The sequence below is a fragment of the Struthio camelus genome, chromosome Z (genome assembly GCF_040807025.1).
Source record: "Struthio camelus isolate bStrCam1 chromosome Z, bStrCam1.hap1, whole genome shotgun sequence".
Classification (NCBI taxonomy): Eukaryota; Metazoa; Chordata; class Aves; order Struthioniformes; family Struthionidae; genus Struthio; species Struthio camelus.
Window position 1 is genome coordinate 13,091,750 of NC_090982.1, and position 10,442 is coordinate 13,102,191.

A 10,442-nucleotide genomic window follows, 5' to 3' on the forward strand; every position below is an offset into this window, starting at 1 on the left:
AGGATGTTAGTTGCAGTGTATGTGTATTTTATTTCGCAGCAATCCAAAGCATTGTTTTTTAATCCAAGAAAAAAATTGGAAAAGGCTTTCTGCTGGACAACTTGGTTGGATCGTGGCCCTCTTGCACTCAGTATATGACAAGGAAATCATCCAGCATTCATCCAGCACGTGCAGCTCTGCCAGGGCTCCTTCGTGTCCCAGTTGATAATGTTTTAGCAGGTGCAAACTGTTCAGGGCATGGGCATGGCCCTGGACAGGACCTCGGAGCTGAGTTAGCATTTGTGTGTTGGTAGACAGATCTGCCTTTAAGGAAGTGCAACCAGGAGATGTCTGCACACAAGGCACTTTGCACTGTGCTGTTCAAAAGCCAGGGTGACCACAGCCTTCTCTGTGCGCACAGACTTGAAGCTATGCAGGTCATAGGCAGCACAGTGAAGGCTGGCAAACTGTGGTCACCCACGAGGCAGTGTACCTGCACAGCCTCAAATGCCAGCACGGGTGTGGGACGACCCAGCCATCACGCGGCTATCAAACCCAGCCGGCACAGCAGGAATTAGCTCTTACAGATCTTGCCACAGGTCCATATGTGGCCTTAGGCTATTTGTGTGTTCAAAAGGTCCTTTTAAACCTACCCAGTCTGGGGGCAAGGAGCAGTTTCCTTCTATAAATCAAATTGATTTATACACATTGCAGTCTGGAGCAGGAGGAAAATCCAGATGACTAAAGTGACTAGGACTTATTAATCACTTTACTTTTGCTCCTTCCCTTACCCCGGAGAACAAAGCTGCACATTAGGTGGAGAGCGGTGTTGTTCTAGCTGCTTTGCTGTGATGAGGGACTTTGGTCAGTCTCTGGCCGCAGAAGCGTCACCCAGAAGTTACAAACGATCACACTGAGCCTGACACAGCAGCACCCCGGAGACCGGGGCGGGGGGAACCGTAGCACTTCCCCATCGGCCTCTCCCTCACCACTGGAGCTGCACTCCCTGCCAGCACCAGGGGAATTTCAGCCTTTCAGTTCTCCAGCAACAACACCACCACAAAAAAGGTTCTTCTTCTCCAGGGTAAGGGGAAGTCAATGCACAAAGCATGATGCACCCCGCCCTGGAGCTGGTGTGGATAAAAGAGGTGTAGAACCACCATCCCTTTGCTCTCCAGACGAACAACCAGTCTGGAAGCTCCTTCCAGCAGCACACTCCTCCCAACAGGATCTTGCTGTGGGCTGCTGTGTCCTCACACTACTGTCCTTAGCCCCAACCCCCTCTTTTTAACTGCCTTCAGCTCCATACTAACTTGAGCAGTGCCACGCTTGCTCTCTGCCCATGCCGCCCTGCAAGAGAGCAAGGCCCTGCTAATGCCTCCATCCACTGGGCCAGGCCTGGAGTACCCGATCTCTCTACAGGGGTCCTGTCTACTCTTTCCCTGCAAGTTCCCCCTCACCCCATCTCAGGCCTCCTCCCTGGCTCCCCAGCACCACGCACCTTGCTTAATTAACCACGCTTTCCAGAGAAGTGCAAGACCTGCCGCCTGTCCTGCTCTCCAGCTCAGCAGCCCTTGATTCCAGCTGTCTGCTCCCTCTAGAAATGCTCAGCAGAAAACCTGGCTTTTCAGTCCTTTAAATGGGTGGCACCCATCCTTAGGAGTTCTTTGCACTGGCCACAAAGTGCCACCTCATCTTTCTCTGCCCTGGGTGCCAGAGGCTGAGTGGAGGAGTGGGACTAGTGGGTACCCAAAGGAGTGGTGTGTCATTCGAGCAGTGAGGAGGAGCTGCTTGTTGCCCGTCCGTCTGTAGCTGATGCACACCATTAATCACAGCAGCCCTGACGGGGTAGAGGGACATGCCAGAGGGCTTCTGCCTCTCTCTCCCAGTGAGGCCTCAGGTGCCAAGTGCTTTTCTGCTGTGACTCTGTTTTCTCATATCCATTTAATGTGCATCTGAGGCTCTGCGAGCCGGCAAAGGGGCACAGGCTGCAGAGATTCCCCATCTGTGTCACATCTGAGCTGGCTAATGCAGCGGAAAAAAACACCCAGTGCCTGGGTCTCAGAGGAGGTGATTTGCTTTGTCTCCCTCCTCCCAGACAACGCTGAGGTAATGGTGGTGCAGGCCAGGAGGCAGCTGGAACTGCTTTTGATGGGAGGGGTGGTGCTGCCCTTTGCAACATAACTGCATGTTGCCCAGCCTGGGGTGCCTGGGAGGCAGCTGTAGCCCCAGCGCTTTAATTTTTTTCCTATTTGCGTTCAGTGAGAAGAATTTGACCTTTTCTCTCCAATCCAGGCATCTGGCCTGAGTCACCCAGGCGTTTAAGCTACCAGGAACACGCTCTGTGCAGGAGGACTGGAAGAGGAGAGTGTTTGCTTGCCTGGGGGAGGATGATCCCGCAAACCTCCCCTGCCAGGCTGGCATTCAGCTGATAGGTCACTTCACTGCAAATGAGGGTGATGGGGTTTGGCACCACCTGCCCTGAGATTTGCATGAGGGAAGAGGATATTTCTTACACTATTGGTCATCACTTTCCACAACGTGAGGGCCATATCAAATCCCAAAGCATTACTGTGAGCAGTCAGTCATCAGAGAAAGGGGATGTTTTTAGTGTGGTCATGAAGGGAATCTGCACATCTTGTCAAAAAAGTTTTAAGTCAGTTATATCAAAAAATTATCGCAGCAAAAGCTGATGCAAAAACTGATAGCCTGCTAAGTAAGTGCTTGTTGCATCTACAGAATGCTCTGAATTGCTTAGGGATTTAAGCTCAACCAAATGGCATGTATCTTAACAAAGTCCAACCTAGAAAAAAAGACAGAGGCAGGATCCCAACGATCAGCCACACTGAAGAGAGCAAATACTTAGCTCAGCAAGAATTTCCAGCCTCGTGTAGTGGCTAAGCCACTGAAAATCTCATGGCAAAGGGCACTGATTAGGAGCAGGGAGCTAACAGCACTTCAGTATACAGCAGCCAAACTTCTGGTTTACTCTGTCCACTTCTGTTACCTACACTGCAGAATGGCTGTTGAGAAACTGGAGAATATTTGCGGCCAGATGCCCTTCTAGGAGAGCTTCTGTAATGTCTTCACTTAATATGGGCATTGCTGGGGAAGTTCCCTGGCTCTGATCATCCAAGTGGAAGTCAAAGGAGTCCATTCTGATTTTACAAACGATGGGCTTTAGAAGCCAATTTACTGAGACCAGTCTGTATCTGGCTTCACATTAGACAAGAAACAGAGAAAGGAGCGCTCCCCTAGTAAGGGAAGTCACTGCTGGAAAAGGGATTTGGATGCTTGTTGTTCTGATTGTCCCTCTCAGGGCCTGGAAAGCAGAAAGGAACATTAAAAGTCAGGAGGAGACAATGCCATACTTTTATTATTGAAGGGGTTTGACAGTTCCCACATTGCTATATTATCAGATGCTGACCCAGGCACCAGAAGTTGTGTGGATGGGCTGGAGAATGAAGTTAGCTGTGGCTGCAAAATGTGAGGCCAGCAGGTAAGCAACAAGGCTGTGGACTGGGCCTGGCCTGATTTTCAGCTAGGTGAATGGGATACAGAACACTGGATGTGGCATCAGAAGTTGCTGTACGTAACAGATAAAAGCAGGAGAAGCTGACAAAAGTTATGCACAGTGCCATGAGGGACGGATGGATTCTACAGGTAGGTTAAGGGGGAGCTGTGTGAGAAATGATCAAACAGCACATATACTGGCTAGGGATGTTTTGCAGATTGGAGCCTTGCAAGACCAGTGGTACCCATACAACCCTGTCAGCTGAGATTGCCTAGATAACAGTACTGAAAACACCAAATTTGGGTACGCATGCCGCAAAACCAGGACCAAAAGAGAAAAAGTAATTAGGGCGGGTTGTTTATTTGGGAGGAGAATGGAGTGGAGAAAGGGAGGACTGAGGGTGGAGAAAAGGAGGGTCAAGAAACAGGAAAATGGATAAAAAGCGATGTAGTGTGATCATGACTGCCTGGCATGTAGTGTGATCATGACTATCTGTCAGGCAGCCCGGCACTTGATCACCGCAGTGGAAGCAGGACAACAAGCTAAACCCATTGTTCTGACTGTACCACACAGGTCAAACTTGCTTCTCTGGTCAGGAGGACCGGGGGGCACAGGGTGCTTTTCCTCAGCAGCAAGACAAAGCCTGGATGAATGCACAGATTAAGCATCATTTTATCACTGTGTCCGTGCCTGTTCCAGGCCCAGAGGCACCAGCATCTACCTACCACTTCCTAACACAAACAGTTATCTTCTGGGTCAACGACTCAATGGTATTTTCAGCAGTGAAAACACCTTCTCCACTACCACCAGTGGGGGATCCCATCATGATCACCAACCAATAAACTCTGCAATCTTTTCCCAATAAAGGTGATCTCTTCTTCATTGTGAGGTCCTCTCACAGGAAAGTGAGGAGTGCAGGAAACTAACTTCCAATTTATTCCTCCTCATTCAAAGGGGAGAAAACCATCATCCAGGTACTTGCCAGAAAACAGCTCAGGACATTGCTTTGAAAATCAAACAGAGATTGTCTCTTTGCATGAAGGAAAGAGAAGGCTGGAAAAAAAAAATAGAAATGCCATTAGATCAGATGGAACATCAGATGGAAAGACTGAATTAATCATTTATTGGATTTTCTTCTATGTGTCTGGATTTTTCTGGCCACAACTGGGAAAACATTTTTTTTCTTACTTTACTCAGAAAAACAGAGTTACCATTACAACCCTTTACTTTCTGAATGATGAATGGAAAAGTAGCTATAACAGCACAAGGGGAGCAGCAGACTTGGAAGGAAGGGCTAGACTTGAGCGTGTGTAAGTAAGAGCAACCTTTCCGATACTTCTTAAAAATATTCAGACAATACTGATACATAATTATAATAATACCCAGGGCTGCAGCCATGGCAGACTACTGGTTAGTGCACACACCAGCTAGTTCGCTGGTGTTTCTGCGAGGAGCAAGCAGCATGCTGCAAGCCCTGGCAGTATCACTGTGTTTCATTTGGCTCTTTCCTCCTAGATTCGCAGGCTGAGTTGGCTTTATACCGAAAACTCTTTTCTCTGTCAGGGGTTAACTGATTCTTGTCTTGCTTTTTACTCTGCTGACAGTTCTCTAGGGTCTTGCCTTACCAAGGACTATGGGAAACACGACCTTTCCAGACTCTACGCCTCTTGTCTCCAGTGACTTCACTCCACTCCCTCCTCCATCTGACATGTTCCCCAGGAGGAAAGGAAATGACAAACATTTCCTGCATGGGGACTTGGACAGTGCTTGTCCTTTAATTGGCCAAAATTAGAGCATTTGATGGAAAAACTCAAAAGCTGGTTGCACCTATCACTCCTTTTTTGTGGATCTCTTATTTGACATTTACCTCAGAAAAACAGGGACTTGTTTGACGTTGGACTCAGAGAAACAGGGGGCACGTGTACCTCCCCTGCAAGGCCTGTCTCTGCCCTTTAGAAATCTCCTTAGCCAGATCCAAACTGAAGGACACAGAAAACCCTGTAGAATCTTTCTGCTTCGGCAAGTTCATGGGTACCCGCTAGGTCTCTGTTGTCATCTCCTCTCTTCTTAATCCGATTCCTCCCCACCTCTATTTTTAATCTCCGTTTTTGGCCTTCTCTTCAGTAAAGCACTAGAAGACAGTGAGATCTGCAGTGTTGCTTTAAGCCAATGATGACAAAAGACAGAGAGAGCAGCACACTAAGCAAGTTGATGGTCTCTGTGTAAATGTGCCAAGCTTCTGAGTGGCTGATGAGACCATCTAATGATTAGGCTTGCCTTCTTTCAGCCACAAGACAGCAAATAAGAGCCAGCACCAGAAACTGAGCTTGCTTTTTTCCATCTCAGCTGCTCTCCCTCCTTTTGGGAGCCTTTGGTTTGTTTTATCTTCAAGGAAATAGTATGAAGGGCAAAAGATGTTTTGGACTGTCCAAGTGGGCATTTCTCTGTTTCCACCAAAAGAGAATAACTGAAGCCAAGTGGAACAATAGCTAAAAATCTGTCAAACTGCAGCAGGGACTCACTGGGGGAATTCTGTATTAAATATATTTCTACAGGAAAGAAAGAGAGGATAAAGGATACTGTAGCTGCCCTTAACATGCTGCATTTCAACTAATCTCCCTCCTTTTTCTGCCGTCTTTCAGAAGCAGCTCAAAAAGAGTTCTAACAGTGAACTGGATGAAGCAAATGGAAGTCTCAGTCCTCCAACCCTTCACCCTAGCTTAAGTGCTTAATGTTGTGCAGCCACTGCAGAGGAGGAAAGTCACATTATGTAGGGGAAAAGTGGCTGGTGTAAAACCAGCTGTATGAGCTCTTTATAGACATGAGATCCTTTAAAGAATGAGTACATTCCTCTTACCTAACTTACTGGGTACACTGGAAATGAATGTAGAGGTACCCCACAGTTTTCCTGCCTCTCTGCCTTCCCCCCTCAAGTTCCCTAATTGCGGAGAGACAGCATTGCGTTAGTTGCTCTTCTCTTTCCTCTCTAGGTCTGTCTTTCCTTTCCTGCCTACCTTTTCCCACCGTGCATCTGCTCTTCCTTGCCTGCAGTAACTCCTGGGACACAGATTGTGCAGTTCAAGATCCTAAGAGGAAGGAGCAGGGCAAAAGAAGGATTACAAGCTTGGACGTCAGGAGAGCAGACTTTGACCTCCTCAGGGACCTGTTTAGAAGAATCCCATGGGATAGGGTCCTCGAGGGAAGATGAATCCAAGAAAGCTGGTTGATATCCAAGGATCACCTGCTCTGAGCTCAAGAACAGTCCATCCCAGCGAGCAGGAAGTTGAACAAAGAGGGCAGAAGACCCACATGGATGAACAAGGAGCTGCTGGCAAAACTCAGACAGAAGAAGGAAGTGTACTGAAGGTGGAAACAGGGACGGGTAACCTGGTAGGAATACAGGGACGTTGTCTGAGTATGCAGAGACAGGGCTAGGAAGGCCAAGGCCCACCTAGAGTTGAATCTGGTGAGGAATGTCAAGAACAGCAAGAAGCACTTCTGTAAATAAATACATCAGTAACAAAAGGAAGATCAGGGGAAATGTGGGCCCCCTAAAGAAAGGGGCAGGGCCCTGGTGACAAAGGATACAGAAAAGGCAGAGATCCTGAATGCCGCCTTCTTGGGTTTTGCTGGCAAAAGACCAGCCCTCAGGAATCCCAGGGCTTAGAGACCAGGGAGAACGTCCGGAGAAAGGAAGACTTTCCCTTGGTGGAGGAGGATCAGGTTAGGGATCACATAAACAAACTGGACAAATACAAGACCATGGGCCCTGGTGGGATAGACTCATGAGCACAGAGGGGGCTGGCAGATATCATTGCAAGGCCACTCTCCATCATCTTTGAAAGGTCATGGCAATCAGGAGAGGTGCCTGAGGAATGGAAGAAAGCCAATGCAGCCTTTGGTGCACACAGCCACTCTCCTGGTTGCTCCCCGGTTTTTCACTACAGGTGCCTGCTGTTTCTGTTTCAGGAGCTGTTGACTGCAAGGTCCAAAAATCAGCCTAACTGGCCTGTAACAGTGGGTCTCTACCTCCTGGGAGCACAGCCCTGGTAGGAGCCCAGGCTCTCAGTGGCTCCTGAGCATCCCTTCCCTAGCGAATAGCCAGAGCTATGGGTGATAGAATTACAGTTCATGGAGGAAAGATGAGCCTGCAGGAGAAGCAGATCACAAAATCTTTTTATATCTCTTCTCCTTCTTTTTTCCCCTCTACTCTATTATTTTTAAAAGCAGCATGCAGCATTCATGGTGTCATCTGAGAGCCTTGCTCAAAGCTCTCCCGTGTGAAGAACCCAGGGAAGCATCCAAGCTAGGTCCAGGATGGGCAGGTACTTCCACGCACCTCCAGAAGTGAAGGAGAGGCCGTCAGAGTCAGTCCTGGGCTTCCAGACCCTCTCCAGTTCTGCCCCTGATGCTACACAGCCCTAAGGGTGCAACCCAGCCATCTATCTGTGTTAAGGAAAGCCCTCCATCCTACTTCTGACAGGGAAGCAAGGGCCAGATCTAGCAGTCCAGGATACTTCAGTAACACGAACACCAGCAGTGGAACTAGGGAAGGGCCAATCTGAGCCAGTCCCCAAGAGCTCAGTACTGTTTTTTTTCTGGCCGGATCTGTATTAAAGAGGGAGATTTTTGGAGATGAAAGCACCATGACTCCTTGCCTCATCCTCCCTTCCCATGTAAAGGATAGAATCACACACTGGTTTATTTACAGGCATCCATAGGGCAAGGCGGCTTTCACCTTTGGGAGGGAATGAGGGAGGCAGCTTTTCCTGCCTTCTAATGCACAGCATGCATCACACTCGTACCATTAGCCTTGCAAATCACACACACACACTTCCTCAGCCCTGTCCCACAGGAAAATGTGCCTAGCAGCTAAAAAGCTAAGGAAGGACATAAAGAAAGAGAGATCGCCTCTCAAACTGAAGCACCCAGGCATATATTCAAAAAGTCAAAAAGTGCTTTGTAGAATGAAATTTATTAATCAAAGGCCATCTCAAAACAACTCCACAAAAACCTTTTCCTAAGTGTGGTTACTTTTAGGGTTTTTCCCCTCAGGGTTTGTCTCCCCTTGACTCAGTGATTCTTCTGGTTTCCCTCCCTTGTGCCTGGATATGGTAACTGGACAGATTCACTAGCAAAGCAAAGTAGTCCATTTAGTAGTCCGCTCCATAACAGCGGTGAAAAGCAAGAGTATTTTACACGGACATCAGCAGCATCTTAGATCTTTGGCACTAAGGAAAGTGCAGAGGTGTTCAAAAGTGCTCTTGACAAACCCACCAGGGGAGGGGAGCACACTGTATTCAAGCACAACAGAAGTTCTCTAGATAGTCTTTTCCCCTCCACACTAACGTCTGTGATTCTACAAAATGACACCCTTTCTAGGAAAACCTTAGCCAACCTCACATAAATCATCTTGGTCTTGACCTCCAAGAGGAGATGCCAACTACTGCAACTGTGCGGTATGCTAAGATCAAGGGAAACTTACATTTCAAGCCAAGACACTGTGGCTTTGTAATCTGGCTTCCTGAAACACTGGCATCCTCCTGCGAAATGCCTGTGTATGTTTTCTCCGGTTTCATGGTGTATCTTCTTTCTTCTGCCACAGATGATTCAGGGTGGACTGAGATTTACTTTAGATATGAAGCCAGTGGGAGGGGAGGGGAAGAGGGGGGCATCTGCTTGATGGCCTCTCTTTGGTAGGGTAAATGCTAGCTTTCTGCAGCACTATCTGTATCTGGAAAGCCAGAGACAGAGGAGAACTGGTGGAGCTACAGCTATGCCTGGAATGACACGCAAGCAGCCTTCTGACACAGGCAGATGTAAGGCAGAGCATACCATTGTCCCCTTCAAAATAGGGATGTTTATGGCTCGTCACTGTGGGATTTTCGTACAGCAGCCACCACGCAAAGACCTTCTAGGGAATGCTACACGTGAAGAGAGAATTAGCCCCGTTAAGAATGAAGCTACTAAAAAACAATTAAATAAAGCAATCACACCATATTACAGAGGGGACTAGAACAGACGGGTTAGCCATCTACATTGCAGCAGGATGCTGCTCCTAACTGGACAAAAGAAAATTCCTCCACAGGTAGATATATTTCCCCTCATTTTGCTTCTCTAGTGCAATAAGTAAGGTAGGAGCCCTTTACGCGAGTCAGATGTTGAACAGCAACGGCTCAGCTTTCTAGCAAGTGACAGACTGATTGTGTTTCATATCACTGCCCCAGCTTGCCTACTTAAGAGAAAGGTCTCGCTATTTACTTAGGTCTTAACGATATGCATGAAAAAGATCAGGCTTATGCTGTTTCCAGTCCTGTCCACAGTTCTCATCCAGTCTTCCCTTCCCAAATCTCTCTCCTCCTGTCAGATACTACAATACGTTGTCACTACTACACTTTCATGCAGTCACACCAATAAGATCTGCTTCCTCGCCTTAGAAAGAGCAGCAAAAGGTAACAAGCAGCTAGAAATGACCCTGTGCACCCATATCCCTCCTTAGCTCTCTCCACAGGGTGAACACACAAAGGATGGGTGCCAGGTGAATTGGAAACAATTAAGCACATTGACTCGGGGAGAGCAAGCCTATGCAGTGTAAATATGATACTGATATTGACTCTGGTGGACGTGAAAGGTTTCTACAGATCATTTCCTTGACAGACTTTCTGAACAAATTCCACAGCAGAGAACAGGAGCCAAAGCCGAAAGAGACTTGAGCTGAAGGTATTCTGTGTCCTGTTAGAGTACCGCTAGGGACAGATCACTTTCCCAGGTACAGCACCATGGTAACAGCTGCTCCTTTGCAGCTGAAAGGGCTCTACTGTCTGGACTGGGGAGTACAGCATTTTGTCCCCTTCATAATTGCCTTCCTTGAGCTATTCTACCAAACAAAAAAGCTACCCACCCTCATGGGTGTTAAAGTGCCATTTAAAGAGATGAAAAGCCCTACAGG